Source organism: Taudactylus pleione, unplaced genomic scaffold (genome assembly GCF_031769625.1).
Source record: "Taudactylus pleione unplaced genomic scaffold, aTauple2 ptg000729l, whole genome shotgun sequence".
Taxonomy (NCBI): domain Eukaryota; kingdom Metazoa; phylum Chordata; class Amphibia; order Anura; family Myobatrachidae; genus Taudactylus; species Taudactylus pleione.
In genome coordinates this window covers 2,203-18,307 of record NW_028285131.1, presented here as the reverse complement: position 1 = coordinate 18,307, position 16,105 = coordinate 2,203, and the positions used below count along the sequence as shown (strand labels likewise).

The 16,105-nt window shown below is 46.5% G+C and overlaps 1 long non-coding RNA gene across 1 annotated transcript; it reads right to left on the bottom strand.

Annotated features, from left to right (window-relative positions):
- Nucleotides 1–762: 762 nt before the first annotated feature.
- LOC148477274 (uncharacterized) lies at nucleotides 763–6,298 on the bottom strand. The gene is made up of 4 exons (XR_015872524.1): nucleotides 6,189–6,298; nucleotides 5,472–5,495; nucleotides 4,004–4,100; nucleotides 763–1,077 (listed from the first exon to the last, which is right to left on the bottom strand). It is a non-coding gene; the product is annotated as an uncharacterized LOC148477274 (long non-coding RNA).
- Between the last annotated feature and the right edge of the window lie 9,807 nt (nucleotides 6,299–16,105).

Genomic DNA, 16,105 nt, shown 5'->3' with positions numbered 1-16,105 from the left:
CTTAACATTTATCTAGCACCTTCCAGAAGATAATAGCTACAATCTGATCGGTTGCCATGGGCTACATCCCCACTCCTAAAAACCCGCACTTTAGTAAATATACCTCATACAGTCTCAGAAAGGTCTTGAAAATGTATTGGGCGGTGGCCATGCGGACGCACCGAGTTATGGGCGTGTTATAAGAGTGTCACAGGCGCGCTGCTGAAGTGGTTGTGAAATCAGGTGTATAATCACTCGCATTGGAGGCCATAATGATGGGATATCTGCATCTACTGTAGCATGGGACTGGTGCAAGTTTCGATGATGAGACCGCTGGTTGCATCTCAAGATGCATCAAGTGTTATTTCAGTGCCAGATGCTCAAAGTGGGCGTCTCTATCTTTGCACGCTCATACACACGCTTGTACGGTTTGGGTATGGGATGCCCGCGCTCTAGATCCACAACGGTTAGGATCAGTTACCTGTCTATAAATATCTTAACCCTACTCCTAAACCTAAAACCCCCCCGCCCGCAGCCTAAACCCAACCACCCCACCTACCACAGCCTAAACCTAACCCCCCCAGGGTCCATGTCTGTGTATGACATGAACACCACGTATGCTTTGTTTCTTATTTTTCAAATTTTTTAAAAACACACACTTTCTGTAAATGTGGCCACTTGTAAACGATCCAATACCTGTACTAAAGTTCTTTTATCTTTCTAATTATTTTCTTGCAAATCAAACACATAGGAATATAAAGTGACAAATTTCCCAAGTCACCATTAAAAACAATACAACTTTTATTTCTAACTTTATTACAAATCGTGTTCACAATATATGTTCACATATCCTGGTTATACCAAATCCAGGGGGTATTCAGTGCAAAGTGTTACATGGTGGATCATGTGAAAAGCCCTTGTTGTAATGAGGATAAAGTGCCAGAAAGAGGCTTTGCAGAGTCGTTCTTACTTAGTCCTTATCTAGAGAGCCAACCTGAACGATTCCGAAATATTCTGTGTGGAAACAAATTGCAGTGTAGTCTGTAGTCGCTAGTCGCCAAGTGCAGGTCATTGTGTGAGAAATTAATTTTGGGCAGCCTACAAGGAAACAAAAATAAGAATAAAAAACTCCCCATTGCTTTATACGGAGGTAACTGCACATGGTCTTGTCCAAAACTGTAGCCTCTCCTTGTTTATATACTTTTTTTTCACAATATACACAAAAACTTTAGCTGGAAGTAATGTATGTCATAATGGCCAACATAGCATAAATGTCTCAATACAAGGGATATGGGGTTGCTTTCAGTACCTTATGGGCCTGATTCAGGGATGGACACTAATAATCACAGCTGCATTCTCTCACAGATCGCAGTTGCTAAAATATGCTAATGACTTCCAAAGCACAGCCGAGCATAGGGCTGCCCACTGCTGCCTTCTCATATCCGTCTGACGGAGTGCAACAGCGTAACATCGGTATCATTGGGTAGCATTGCAGCATATGAGGCAAGTCTATCCAGCCGCAAACACACATGCCGGCGATTTAAGGTCAGACAGGCCTCCGTTTGCCTAGCCACCCCGGTACTCCTACCCCGGGACTCCGTTTGCTTCCCCCCCTCCCCCCCCCGGTTATCCTACCCCCCAAATGCTGACTACCTTTCACTCACTTTGCAAATGGATCCTCTGTGCGGGCATAATTGCGAAACAGTCGCTGCTAGTGCAGCTGGCATGCATGCACAATGGCAAACAATTGCTTAATATGCGTAAAAATCAGCATTGCGTACATCTCTGAATCAGGCCCTATATCTGTTATTAAAGGCTTAACATACATTTCAGCTTACTACAATTTGTGCACGCTTCTTCCACAAAGGTTTCTAAATCAACTAAATGAAGTTTGTTTTTCTATCACAAGATGGCAGCACAACACAAACTGTTCAACAATGTCAGATTTCTGAATGTAAAATCTCATCTAGCCCCAAAGTGCGCTGTCTTGGAGTTATCCTGGACTCATCCCTCTCCTTCAAACCACATATCCAGACTCTCTCTCAGTCCTGTAATTTCCATCTCAAAAATATTTCCAAGATCAGACCCTATCTCACCAAGGATGCTACTAAAACCCTCATACACTCACTGGTGATCTCCAGCTTGGACTACTGTAACCTTCTCCTATCTGGCCTCCGCAACTCCCATCTCTCTCTTCTCCAGTCTGTCCTCAATGATGCTGCTTGGCTCATCTTCCTCTCCAAATGCTCTACATCTGTCTCCCGTCTGATACAAGTCCTCCACTGGCTCCCATTCCCCTTCTAGAACCCAATTTAAGGTTCTCACGCTCGCTTACAAAGCCCTCACCCAATCTTCTCCCATTTATATCTCTGATCTCATCTCCCTTCACATTCCTGTCCACCCTCTTCGTTAAACTAATGCATGCCACCTTTCATGCCAACCGATTACTTCCTCCCACTCCAGCCTCCAAGATTTTGCCCATGCTGCTCCCCACCTTTGGAACTCTCTCCCTCTCCCCATCAGACTCTCCACTTCTCTACAATCATTCAAACAGGCTCTCAAGACCCACTACTTCATTAAAGTCTTCCAGCTCTAATCCTAACCTGCTGCTACATGCTCCTTCCTCCCTCTCTACCCCATCTGTATCATAACTGTTTATCTGCCCCTCCCCTTTAGAATGTAAGCTCTTACAAGCAGGGCCCTTAACCCTCTTGTGCTTCTCACTACTTTACTTTCATCTACTTCTTACTCCCCACTAGGGTACCTAACACTTGGTTGCTTATGCTCTGCTGCTTATGTGGGTGTTATGGTCGATAATGTAGCAATGTATATTATCCATGTCCTTGTCCTGCATTGTATTGTATTGTACTGTAAGTCACTGGTCACCTATTTGTTTATGTACTTTGTAAGGTGCTGCGGAACACTTGTGGCGCCATATAAATAAACAATATTAAAAACCTAAAAAACTAAAAAACAAACACAAACACACACACTTCCTTATGTGCAGTAGTAGGTAACGGTGAACGCTTTTGTCATAAAAGCTCCGTAAAACAGCAAACTATTGAGGTTTCTCAATAAACACTAAATTTCTGTGAGTTCCCCAGAACTCCTACTTTAACAGCATATCACTGCCTTGCTCTAGCAGTCTTGCTAACTATCTTTACCTATTTTATACAGTAGCACACTGTTTATACACTTCTGTGAACAAAACAGAAGTGAGGGGAGCAGGTAATTGCACGACATTGGGGGAGCAGCTGGAGAGACCCCGGTGATAAACGTTTGGGCACCAGCTCAAAATGCTCACTTATGTAGTTACATTTACTGTAAAGATATTGTGGGTGTAGTGTAGGGAGTAAGGTGTAAAAATGCATTAATATGGGAAATATAGCATGAATAGGATAGATAAGGAGGCATTAGCGTGAGTAGTATAGATGGAAGTAGTGTAGTGGCAATTGGTCTGGGATGCCTAATGGAGTGGTTGGGGTCTCGGTTGGACCACACGGTGGAGTGCCCCATCAGAACTTTGACCCAGGCAACCTGTTCTGGGACTTCCACTGGATGGATTTGGATGAAATCGCATAATTTGGATGAAAACTTGAGAATGATAACATTGGATCCCAGAAGACATACTAGGGGGTTGAGGTCCCAGTTGGACCTCCTGTTGGTGTACGTTGGGTAGAACTTTAACCGGGGAGCCTGTTCTGGGCCTTCCACTGGGTGTATTTGGATGAAAACTTCACAGAGGGGAGGCAATTGGTCTGGAATGCCTAATGGAGTGGTTGGGGTCCCGATCGGACCTCGCGGAATAGTGCTGTGGGCAGAACTTTGACCCGGGGGGAGCCTGTTCTGGGCCGTCCACTGGATGGATTTGGACGACAACACATAATAATACGTAATAACTTGAAGATTTAAACCCGGGCAATGCCAGGTACTTCAGCTAGTATTCTTTAAAAATAATAGAAAAGATCATTGAGTGAGTGAACAGGACAAATGACTGGATGGGAGGGTGATCTGCAAGCAGTACCTGAATAACATTTTAGGGACAATACTGATTCCTATGATTCTTCCTCTTCTCCTTCCTGTTCCTCTCCTTCTTGCTCATCATCTGCTTCTGCTCCCACCTGGAAAGGGAAGATACTAGTTTGTCGGGCTGATAGAGCAGAGCGTCCGAATTGCACTGCGCATGCGTCACATTTCTTAAACGACGACAGGGAACACCTAGGTTTCATGCCTCATACCTCAGTAATGTCCATATAATGTAATTGCACAACACCCACATACAGGAATCAGCTGTACCCATTGATGGGAACAGATGGCACAGCCCCAGCTGGTGACTGACAAAAATAAATAATGGAGCTTCAACACCACAAGTGCTTCTACCGGTATGTAGTTATGTGACCGGCGGCTGCAAGGCCACCGATCACAATACTGATGGCAGAATGCCAGCTAGGGATTCATGATAGGCGTTGAGATACCGACGCCTATCATAATCCCGACGCTGGAATCCAGGACGACGCGGGCTCGAACAAGGTAAGTCAGGGGTGCCTCTCCTCTTAGCCATGGGGGGAGGGGGGGGGGAGTTAGGGTTAGACACTAGGGAGGGAGGTTAGGGTTAGGAACCCCTATGGGAGGGTTAGGGGGGGTTAGGTTTGAGTACCCCTGGGGGGAGGTTAGGGTTAGGCACTAGGGAGGGAGGTTAGGGTTAGGCACCCCTAAGGGAGGGTTAAAGAGGGGGGGAGTAGGGAGGGTTGGGGTTACTTACGTGGTGCCGTCAGGATTTCCTCCCTTCGGGCAGCCGCTGCAGGGATTTGAACCGATGGCTAAACAGCCACCGGCATTTGAATCCCATTCCCTTCTACCAAACTAAATGAATTTGTGGATTTTCAATCTAGCAACACAAGTAGAGACCCATTTGGGTGAGGAATGTGACAAATTAAACTAATCTCTTTTTAAGAGTGAAATATATTTTCTAGAGATGTGCAGGCTTGGATTTTCCTGCCTAGTGCAAATTTTTCCCGCCAAATTTCGGGTCTCAGGAAGAGGCAAAACGTCATCTTTCATGGACAAACATCATCTTTCATGGACAAAAGTCCATGAAAGATGATGTTTTACCATGAAAGATTATGTTTTTGGTGGGAAAAATCCGAACCAATCCGAGCCTGCACATCTCTAATATTTTCACAGGGACCTTGTGACATGGGTAAAAATGGTTAGTAAAACACTGACAATTATTAGTGAAATGTGTGGGCACGTTTGGTTTATAAAGACATCCATGAGAAAATGGGGACGTGGGGAGCTATCAGGCATAACCTGCAAACAGATTAATCCCCTGGTTCAAGAATACATTTTCATGTGAGACTGGCATCCAGTTCTCTTCCCGATAAATCCAGAGGGAGAGTGCTCCCTCCCATGGCATCACAAACATTTTTCAACTTTCCAACGTTGAGAACTTAAAAGCAAATGCAAATGATAAGTCTCTGATTCCACATTACCTCCTCTGCTGCTGCTTCTTCTTCCTGCAAAAGTATCACATAACAGAGAGAGTTATAGAAGTCATAACTGAGAGCAATAGAAAAAGTTAAGGAGAGAGATATTGGTGCATACAAAAGTTTTACACAAACACATAAATAAAGATATGTGCGCTAGACAAGTAGTATGTGAGTCTGAATATCATCATTGCTTATAGCAGATTATAGGCAGCACCTCTGCACAACACGCGCAGGTGAGCTCGGGCTATGGCGAGCTGTGAAAGCTGCAAGCTAGTGACAGCACTACTGGAATGACCCCCTACACTACATTTGCTGTGCTGTCTGTCACCACCAACTCCATACAGCTCCATGACCCCCAACCCTCCCAATGCCTCATACCACACAGGTATATGAGTAATAAATGTATAACTAGTAATGAAAATGATCACAGAAAAGAGTTGTCAGGGCCGGTGTGCCTTTCCCATGAATCCCGGCCTGGGCTGGGGTTAGATAACATGAGCACTCAGGATGGAATTATGGACTGAGGGAACTAGGGGGATGAATGGTAGAACATATGATATGGAAGTACAGGCAGAAGAGAAGGTAGCAGGGGAGGAGTGGAAACAAGGTGGAGTTTGGGTTTTATGGTGAATATGTAAGTGCCAGGTTGGACAAACAGAATGTACAAAATGGCTGCTAAATTATAAAGAGGTAAGATAAAACCAAGCAGGGCCCTCATACCTGCTGCTCCTCAGCGACGTCAGCTGCCTCTTCCTGGCTTTCCTCTGGCTTCTGCTCAGTGACGGGAGAGGTCTCACTACTCTGAGAAGTGGAATATATAACGGGCGTTAGTTATTATACAGCAGGACATTTTTTAGGGGAAAAAATGAAGTTTAATCATTTCAATACTAGACATATTCTATACATGTAATTGTAGGCATAGGCAACATGATGAAAACACGATTGGAAACTAAGGTCTATTTACTAAGCAGTGTTAGGAGACAGAGTGAAAAGTGATAAGAAAGTGATAAGGTGCCAGCCAATCAGCTCCCAACTGTCATCTCACAGGCTGTGTTTGAAAAATGACAGTTGGGAGCTGACTGGCTAGCACCTTATCACTTTCTTATCACTTTTCACTCTGTCTCCTAACACTGCTTAGTAAATAGACCCCTAAGAACTAATATAGTGCTAGCTATATGGTCTGACTTTATGACACGGAGGGTCATACAGTCACATGGATAACATTGGGCATAACGTCACAGACTTCTGAGCGATTATCTGTTATCTGCGTGCTCGTCTGATTCGTAGTAAGGATTTGGCTGCAGTGTGATTGACAGTCAGCGAGTGTTTGTTGGTGGCAAGACAAAAACGTGGGAGTGTCGTGACCGTTGTGGGTGTATGTCACAGACTGCAACTGCAATCCCCATATGCATTTGCAAAAAGCACCGGCGTCTCAGATCCGGCAGCCATTTTGAGTACCCACAGTTACCAAGAACTTTGACAATCACCTGATTTGTGACTGCGTCTTTGTATGCAATCACTTGGATTTGCGAAGCCACTGCTGGGCATCTCAATACAAATCCCAGCAGCTGCGACATTTGCAGCTGCTGCGTGCAAATTTGCAGAAAGCGGTATTGGCGTCCATTTTGTAATCAGGCCCATATATCCTTGAGGAGTCAGATTAACTGGAATCTTGCTAAGAACCATGAAAATTTGAGCCCACTGCAAACAATTTCCGTGAATTTAACTATTTCAAACTCCTTAATTGACCACAGAGAGTTGATATACACTAGGGGTGTGCACCGGCCACTTTTCGTGTTTTGTGTTTTGGTTTTGGATCTGGATCTTTCTTCGTGTTTTGGATCTGGATTGGTTTTGCCAAAACCACCCTTCCGTGTTTTGGGTTCTGGGTTTTGTGTTTTGGATCTGTATTTTTTTTTTAAAAAGCATAAAAACAGCTAAAATCACAGAATTTGTTGGTTTCTCTGCTCCTATGCTATTATTAACCTCAATAACCTTAATTTCCACTCATTTCCAGTCTATTCTGAACACCTCACACCTCACAATAGTGTTTTCATGTCCAAAAGGTTGCACCGAGGTAGCTGGATGACTATGCTAAGCGACACGAGTGTGCGGCACAAACACGTGACCCATCTAGGAGTGACACTGCAGTGGCAGACAGGATGGCAGTTAGAAAAACTAGGCCCCAAACTGTACATAATGCAAAGAAAAAAAAGAAGTGCAAGATGGAATTGTCCTTGGGCCCTCCCACCCACCCTTATGTTGTATAAACAGGACATGCACACTTTAACAAATCAATCATTTCAGCGCCAGGGTCTGCCACACAACTGTGGCTGAAATGATTGGTTCGTTTGGGCCCCCACAAAACAAGCTGGCAATTAATGTGTCCCTGCACAAACTGGCTCTACGGAGGCAAGATGTCATCCTCATCCTCCTCATCCACCGATTCCTCACCCTCTTCAGTGTGTACATCCTCATCCTCACAAAGTATTAACTCGTCCCCACTTGAATCCACCACCACAGGTCCCTCTGTACCTTCTGGAGGCTGGTCTCCCTGGAAGAGCTGATAATTCATTTTGATGAACATCATCTTCTCCACATTCTGTGGAAGCAACCTCCTACGCCTTTCGCTGACAAGGTTCCCGGCTGCACTAAACACTCTTTCGGAGTACACACTGGAGGGGGGGCAACTCAGGTAAAATAGAGCCAGCTTGTACAGGGGCCTCCAAATTGCCTCTTTTTCCTGCCAGTACAGGTATGGACTGTCTGACATGCCTACTTGGATGCTGTCACCGATGTAATCCTCCACCATTCTGTCAATGGTGACAGTATCATATGCAGTGACAGTAGACATGTCAGAAATTGTTGCCAGGTCCTTCAGTCCGGACCAGATGTCCAAACTTGGTCCTGCCTGCCCTGCATCACCGCCAGCGGGTTGCTTAGGATACCTAAGTTTTTTCCTGGCAGCCCCAGTTGCGGGAGAAAATGAAGAAGGAGCCGTTGACGTGTCACGTTCCGCTTCAGTTGACAGTGTGTTCACCAGCAGGTCTTTGCACCTCTGCAGGCTTGTGTCGGCCGGAAAGAGAGACACCACATAGGCTTTAAACCTAGGATCAAGCACGGTGGCCAAAATGTAGTGGTCTGATTTCAACAGATTGACCACCCTGGAATCCTGGCAAAGCGAATGAAGGGCTTCATCCACAAGTCCCACATGCCGAGCGGAATCGCTCCGTCTTAGCTCCTCCTTCACTTTCTCCAGCTGCTTCTGCAAAAGCCTGATGAGGGGAATGACCTGACTCAAGCTGGCTGTGTCTGAACTGACTTCACGTGTGGCAAGTTCGAAGGGCTGGAGAACCTTGCACAACACGGAAATCATTCTCCACTGCGCTTGAGTCAGGTGCATACCCCCTCCTTTGCCTATGTCATAGGTGGATGTATAGGCTTGTATGGCCTTTTGCTGCTCCTCCATCCTCTGAAGCATATAGAGGGTTGAGTTCCACCGCGTCACAACCTCTTGCTTCAGGTGATGGCGGGGCAGGTTCAAGAGTGTTTGCTGGCGCTCCAGTCTTCGACACGCAGTCGCTGAATGGCGAAAGTGGCCAGAAATTTTTCGGGCCACCCAAAGCGTCTCCTGCACGCCCCTGTCGCTTTTCAGAAAATTCTGCACCACCAAGTTTATTGTGTGAGCAAAACATGGGACGTGCTGGAATTTGCCCAGATGTAATGCCCGCACAATATTGGTGGCGTTGTCAGATATCACAAATCCCCAGGAGAGTCTAAGTGGGGTAAGCCACTGGGCGATGATTTCCCTCAGTTTCTCTAAGAGGTTGTCGGCGGTGTGCCTCTTACTGAAACCGGTGATACACAGCGTAGCCTGCCTTGTAACGAGCTGGCGTTTCTGAGATGCTGCTACTGGTGACGCTGCTGCTGTTGCTGCGTAAGGTGATACATCTACCCAGTGGGCTGTCACAGTCATATAGTCCTTAGTCTGCCCTGTTCCACTTGTCCACATGTCCGTGGTTAAGTGGACATTGTGTACAACGGCATTTTTCAGGACACTGAGGACACTTTTTCTGACGTTTCTGTACAGTCTCGGTATCGCCTGCCTAGTGAAGTGGAATCTAGACGGGATTTGGAACCGGGGACACACTACCTCCATCAATTGTCTAAATCCCACTGCACTAATGGCGGATACCGGACGCACGTCTAACACCAACATAGCAGTCAAGGCCTCAGTTATACGTTTTGCTTCAGGATGACTGCTGTCGTACTTCATCCTCCTCGCTAAGGACTGTTGGAGGGTCAATTGTTTAGTAAAAGTAGTGGTGTTCCTACTTCCTCTCTGGGATGATGAACGACTCCCAGCAGCAGCAACAGCAGCAGCGGCAGCAGTAGGCGTAGCAATGCAGGATCCTCCAGAGGAATCCCGGATAGGAGAGTCAGTCATGCCAGTGACATGGCCTGCAGGACTACTTCCGATCCTGACTAAGGAGGAAATTGACGAGGAGGGAGTTGACGGTGTGGTTTGCAGGCGCTTGGATACAACAGGACAACGGGATTTAGGTGTCCCTGGACTGCTTACGGTCTTAGCCAAAGTTTCTGAACTTGACAGTAACTTTTTATGAACGCGCTGCAGGTGCCGTATAAGGGAGGATGTTCCTAGGTGGTTGACGTCCCTACCCCTACTTATTTCACCTTTACATATGGTACATATGGCAAGACAGTTGTTGTCCGGATTTGGATAGAAATATTGCCAGACCAAAGAGGTGGAATGTTTGGTCTTCTGCCCAGGCATGACCGTGATGGGCTTTTTCATCCCACGGACAACAACTGTCTCCCCCGGAGCCTGATTTAAACAAACCACATCACCATCAGAATCCTCCTCGCCAACTTCCTCCTCAGCGCCAGCTACACCAGTATCCTCATCCTGTTGTACTTCAACAGTGACATCTTCAATTTGCATATCAGCAAGTGGACTGTGGGTGCTCCTTTCAGCACTTGCAGGGGGCGTGCAAATGGTGGAAAGAGCCACCTCTTCCCGTCCAGTGCTGGGAAGGTCAGGCATCGCAACCACCACCACACTTGGACTCTCCTTGGGGATTTGTGATATCTTCTTAGAAAGCACAGTTCTTCGCTGTGCTTTTGCCAGCTTAACTCTTTTGATTTTTTTAGTGGGAGGAGGGCTTCCATCGTCATGTGAAGCTGAACCACTAGTCATGAACATACTAGGGATCGACCTTAGCCGTTCCTTGCCACTCCGTGTCGTAAATGGCCTATTGGCAAGTTTACGTTTCTCTTCAGCTGATTTAAATGTCTTTTTCAAGGTCATTTTCCTGAACTTTGCCATTTGGGATTGTATGTGCCCTCTACTATGACATTGGGCATCGGCCTTGGCAGACGACGTTGATGGCATGTTATCGTCTATGTCATGACTAGTGGCAGCAGCTTCAGCACTAGGAGGAAGTGGTTCTTGATCTTTCTCTATTTTAGAAAGTTTGGAGAAAGTTTGGTCCTCCATTTATGTTATATCGATTTGATATATACGTGCGGCTAAACACAGAAAATAATTTTTTTTTTGGTTTGGACTGGAGTGTACTTTGGGGGTTACAGCACCCTTTAACGGTCAAGCCAGCCGGCCCTTTACTTATGACACAGGCGCACTCTTGGCACTACTTTGTTGATGCACGTGCGGCTACTGCGCACACAATTCACAAACACAGAAAATAATTTTTTTTTGGTTTGGACTGGAGTGTACTTTCGGGGGTTACAGCACCCTTAACGGTCAAGCCAGCCGGCCCTTTACTTATGACACAGGCGCACGCTTGGCACTACTTTGTTGATGCACGTGCGGCTACTGCGCACACAATTCACAAACACAGAAAATAATTTTTTTTTGGTTTGGACTGGAGTGTACTTTCGGGGGTTACAGCACCCTTTAACGGTCAAGCCAGCCGGCCCTTTACTTATGACACAGGCGCACGCTTGGCACTACTTTGTTGATGCACGTGCGGCTACTGCGCACACAATTCACAAACACAGAAAATAATTTTTTTTTTGGTTTGGACTGGAGTGTACTTTGGGGGTTACAGCACCCTTTAACGGTCAAGCCAGCCGGCCCTTTACTTATGACACAGGCGCACGCTTGGCACTACTTTGTTGATGCACGTGCGGCTACTGCGCACACAATTCACAAACACAGAAAATAATTTTTTTTTGGTTTGGACTGGAGTGTACTTTCGGGGGTTACAGCACCCTTTAATGGTCAAGCCAGCCGGCCCTTTACTTATGACACAGGCGCACGCTTGGCACTACTTTGTTGATGCACGTGCGGCTACTGCGCACACAATTCACAAACACAGAAAATAATTTTTTTTTGGTTTGGACTGGAGTGTACTTTCGGGGGTTACAGCACCCTTTAACGGTCAAGCCAGCCGGCCCTTTACTTATGACACAGGCGCACGCTTGGCACTACTTTGTTGATGCACGTGCGGCTACTGCGCACACAATTCACAAACACAGAAAAGAATTTTTTTTTTGGTTTGGACTGGAGTGTACTTTCGGGGGTTACAGCACCCTTTAACGGTCAAGCCAGCCGGCCCTTTACTTATGACACAGGCGCACGCTTGGCACTACTTTGTTGATGCACGTGCGGCTACTGCGCACACAATTCACAAACACAGAAAATAATTTTTTTTTGGTTTGGACTGGAGTGTACTTTCGGGGGTTACAGCACCCTTTAACGGTCAAGCCAGCCGGCCCTTTACTTATGACACAGGCGCACGCTTGGCACTACTTTGTTGATGCACGTGCGGCTACTGCGCACACAATTCACAAACATAGAAAATATATTATTTTTTTAGCACTTGGGGGGAGCACCCCTGATGGACAGAGCACCCCCTGGACAACACTACAGCACCCCTTTAGGACTGGGACACTGCACAGGACTTTGGAGTGGACACAGCCCCTATGGAGAACTGACTGCACAACACAGTCCAGCCAGCCCCTATGGACTTTGAAGTAGTGGACACAGCCCCTATTAACAACAGCAGCACAGCACAACACAGCCAGCCCCTATGGACTTTGAAGTAGTGGACAACAGCAGCACTACACTACACTACACTACACTACACAGCCCTAACTCCCACCCTCCCTCTTCACTGTCCACAGCCGAGTGAGAAAATGGCGCCGACGCGGGTACCTTATATAGGATCCAAAACCCGCGAGACTCGGAAGGCGGGATGATGACGTTTTGCCTCGATTTCAGATCCGAGTCAGGCGGGAAAAGTCGAGCCTGACTCGGATCGGACTCGGATCGGGGGGGCTCGGGGGGGTTCGGATTTCAGAAATCCGAACCCGCTCACCCCTAATATACACACAATATACCACTCGTACAATAAAATACCTAATCAGGGCCGATGCAGTGCTGGAATCAAAATGACTAAAGATTACTAAAAATAAATGCACTTAAATTAATGACGCATTACGTTCATCCTGAGCATCCCCAGTGCAAAGTCACACAAGATGAGCTACAGAAGCGGACGCCCCACTCTGTATTAGTCCCCTAGTGTCTTGTCATTTAAAGATTTCTACAAAGAACTACAGGCAACACAAAAGAGATTATTTTGAGGTAAATTGTAGTACAGGGGAGCACAGGAAAGCATGAAACAGATGTGGGCAGAATAAAGCCAGCAGGTATCACAATCTTCAAGTAATGAGAAGACTCAGGGGTCTAGTTACTAAGCAGTGTTAGGAGACAGAGTGAAAAGTGATAAGGAAGTGATAAGGTGCCAGCCAATCAGCTCCCAACTATCATTTTTCAAACACAGCCTGTGAGATGGCAGGTGGGAGCTGATTGGCTGGCACCTTATCACTTCCTTATCACGTTTCACTCTGTCTCCTAACACTGATTAGTAAATAGACCCCGCAATCTGTTTCGGCTGACACTTATGGTGCGCAAACACGGAGTGATAAAAATTAGCGATAACGATATTGTTCATATCGTTATCGTTTAAATCATTCATTTTTAGGTCTCTACCAACACACCGACGACCAGCCTGGCTCTAACAGAATGTGACTGCACTCTGATCTAGTTGGTCTCATAGATAAATTCTCTGGCAATCAACCAGCGTTTATATATAAACAAAGTCAGCCAGGCGGGTGACAGAGAGAAACTCAGCAATGCCGACCCCCGGCAGGCTAGAGAGTATCAGGGCAGAGACCTGCGCGCGCCAATACCCAAAATGGGGGCACCCGAATCTTGGCGAAATATCACAGGATTTGGCTTTTGCACATGCGCAGTGCATGTAATAATGGCGGCGCCGGAAACGCCGTTTATGGTCAGTGTAATTATTATCTACGGGGTATAAATAGGAGACAGGACCACCTAGGGACATCCTCCTGATGAAGTCCAGCCTGTAGAGGGTAAGGGACGAAACGCGTTGTGGACAGGGTGACTGGTAACGCAAGCACTTTATCCAGCTGGGCTGAGGCCCTTAAAATAAGCTAATCTGAAAGAATTTTTTATTGCAATAGTGATTTTATCCAGGTTTTTTGAGGGGTGTATGTAATAAATGTGTTTATACTGCACCATGAGAGTATCTTTTTACTTTGTGTTCCCTCTGAATTCATGTGGAATTGGTGACCTTGACGGGCAATAAGTAAAAGTGTTCGTACCTTGGTACCAGTGGGGAGTGGAGGAATCCTGTTGTGGAGATTCAGGAGTGATTGGTTATATGCAGTGGTGTTGCTATAATGGGTGCAGTGCGTGCGGGGCACTCCGGGCACACTCTAGTGCCCAGAGTCTACTAATGCTCCGGTGGCTGACCAGCCGCGTCAGTCGTAGTGCTGTGTGTAGTACCCATCTACATATATATATATATATATATATACGTACACACATACATACATACTGTACATACATACACACATATATATATATATATATGTATATATACAGAGGAATGAGGGGAGTTATAATATAAATTACCACTTGCATTTATTATAGTTGAGGCGCCGACGCAGAGTTTCCGAGAAAGCTGTGTCCCGGCTAATAGCTAGAAGTACAGGGATAGCTACTGTACCGCTATCACTTCACTTCTGGGTTTGGAGCCGGCAAGTGTACTGCGCGTGCACCACAGCCAGTATGGGCGTACATCAGTGGGGGCTAATGTGGAGTGATCCGAGGGGAGCCCTCTTCGAAAAATATTGTGGTAGAGTAGCCCACAGTAGAGTAGCCCGTAGTAGCCTAAAAATGGCATTAAATACCGGCGCCTATCAAATATTACAGCTGCTTGTGTGGTTGGAAATGGATGGAGATATCTGCTGCAGTCACTCCTTCCTAAATCCTGGGGATACTTTGTTTTTAGGGGAACCCCCAAAATGTGGCATATATTTCCCGCAAAATAACTTTCATAAACATGCCCCCAAGACTCTCATACGTGGATTTTAGTTTTTTCTTAGATTTTAGTTGTGCGGATTCCTCCGTTTGAGCACGAAAGAAAAATAGAAATAAAAATAGAAAAAAAAATATATTTTATTTTTGTAAAGCAGAAGGAGATGCAATATATTAATAATAAAGCATTTCTGCCTTTTGCAAATCCCCCTGTCATGATGGGTTTAGTACGACGGTACAAGAACCATACATTTTAAATTGCCAAGATCTATTTTCCCCATGCAAAGTATGGGAGACCTATCCAGACATGGCCACTGGCAACAATACCTGGCGGTAGACATTGATTTATTGCAAAAAGCCTATAAATCTGCTGCGTCAGGAGGTGGTATTGATCAAGCCATCCCATTTAATGGACAATTTATTAACAGTGGCCCTGATTCAGAGCCGGACGCTCTGACAGAGCGCTCGCTCTGAATCAGGGCCGGCCCTCTGGTTTTTTAGAGCGGCCTCCTGGCCGCTCACATAGCTATGGGTGACCACCCACAGCTATAGCAAGTGGCCAGGAAGATGGTCGCGATGGTCTTGACCATCGCGACCATCAGGCTTGCGACGAGACCCTTGTGGTAGGGTCTTGTTGCCACAAGCCCTAGAGTGCTTTCGGCTCTATCAGAGCCAAAAGCACTCCCACTGACATCACTTGTGATGTCAGTGGGGCCGGCCCCAGACGGTAGCCATTCCCATGGGAACGCCTCCGTCTGGGCAGCCACGCCCCCGGGCCGCCCTCCAAAGGGGGCATGCTGTCACTCAACATCGACAGCACGCCCCCTTTGGTACGAGACCCGGAGCGACGGCTTGTCCGTCGCTATCCGGGTCTCGCGCATGCGCACAACGGAGCCGGCTCTGTCGTGCACATGCGCACTGGGCCAACATCGACCCGGCTTGCGAGCGCTCAGCGCTCGCGAGCGGGTCTGAATCAGGCCCAGTGTCTCTTTCCTACGAGGCGAAGACATAGGAACTGAAGGCCTTAGTTGATTCTGGAGCAGCTGGGAAATTTATTTTGGAGTCCTCTCCGGGTATACTGGTCAATCCTCTTCCCAGCAAACTAGCGCTCTTTGGAGTGGACAGCAGTATAATTTTGGGGAATCCAATCTTGTTTATTATACGCCAAGTGTCTCTTCAAATTGTCTTTCTTCATCAAGAGAAGTTGGAATTCCTAGTCCTTCCCAGATCCTTTTTTGAATTGGTC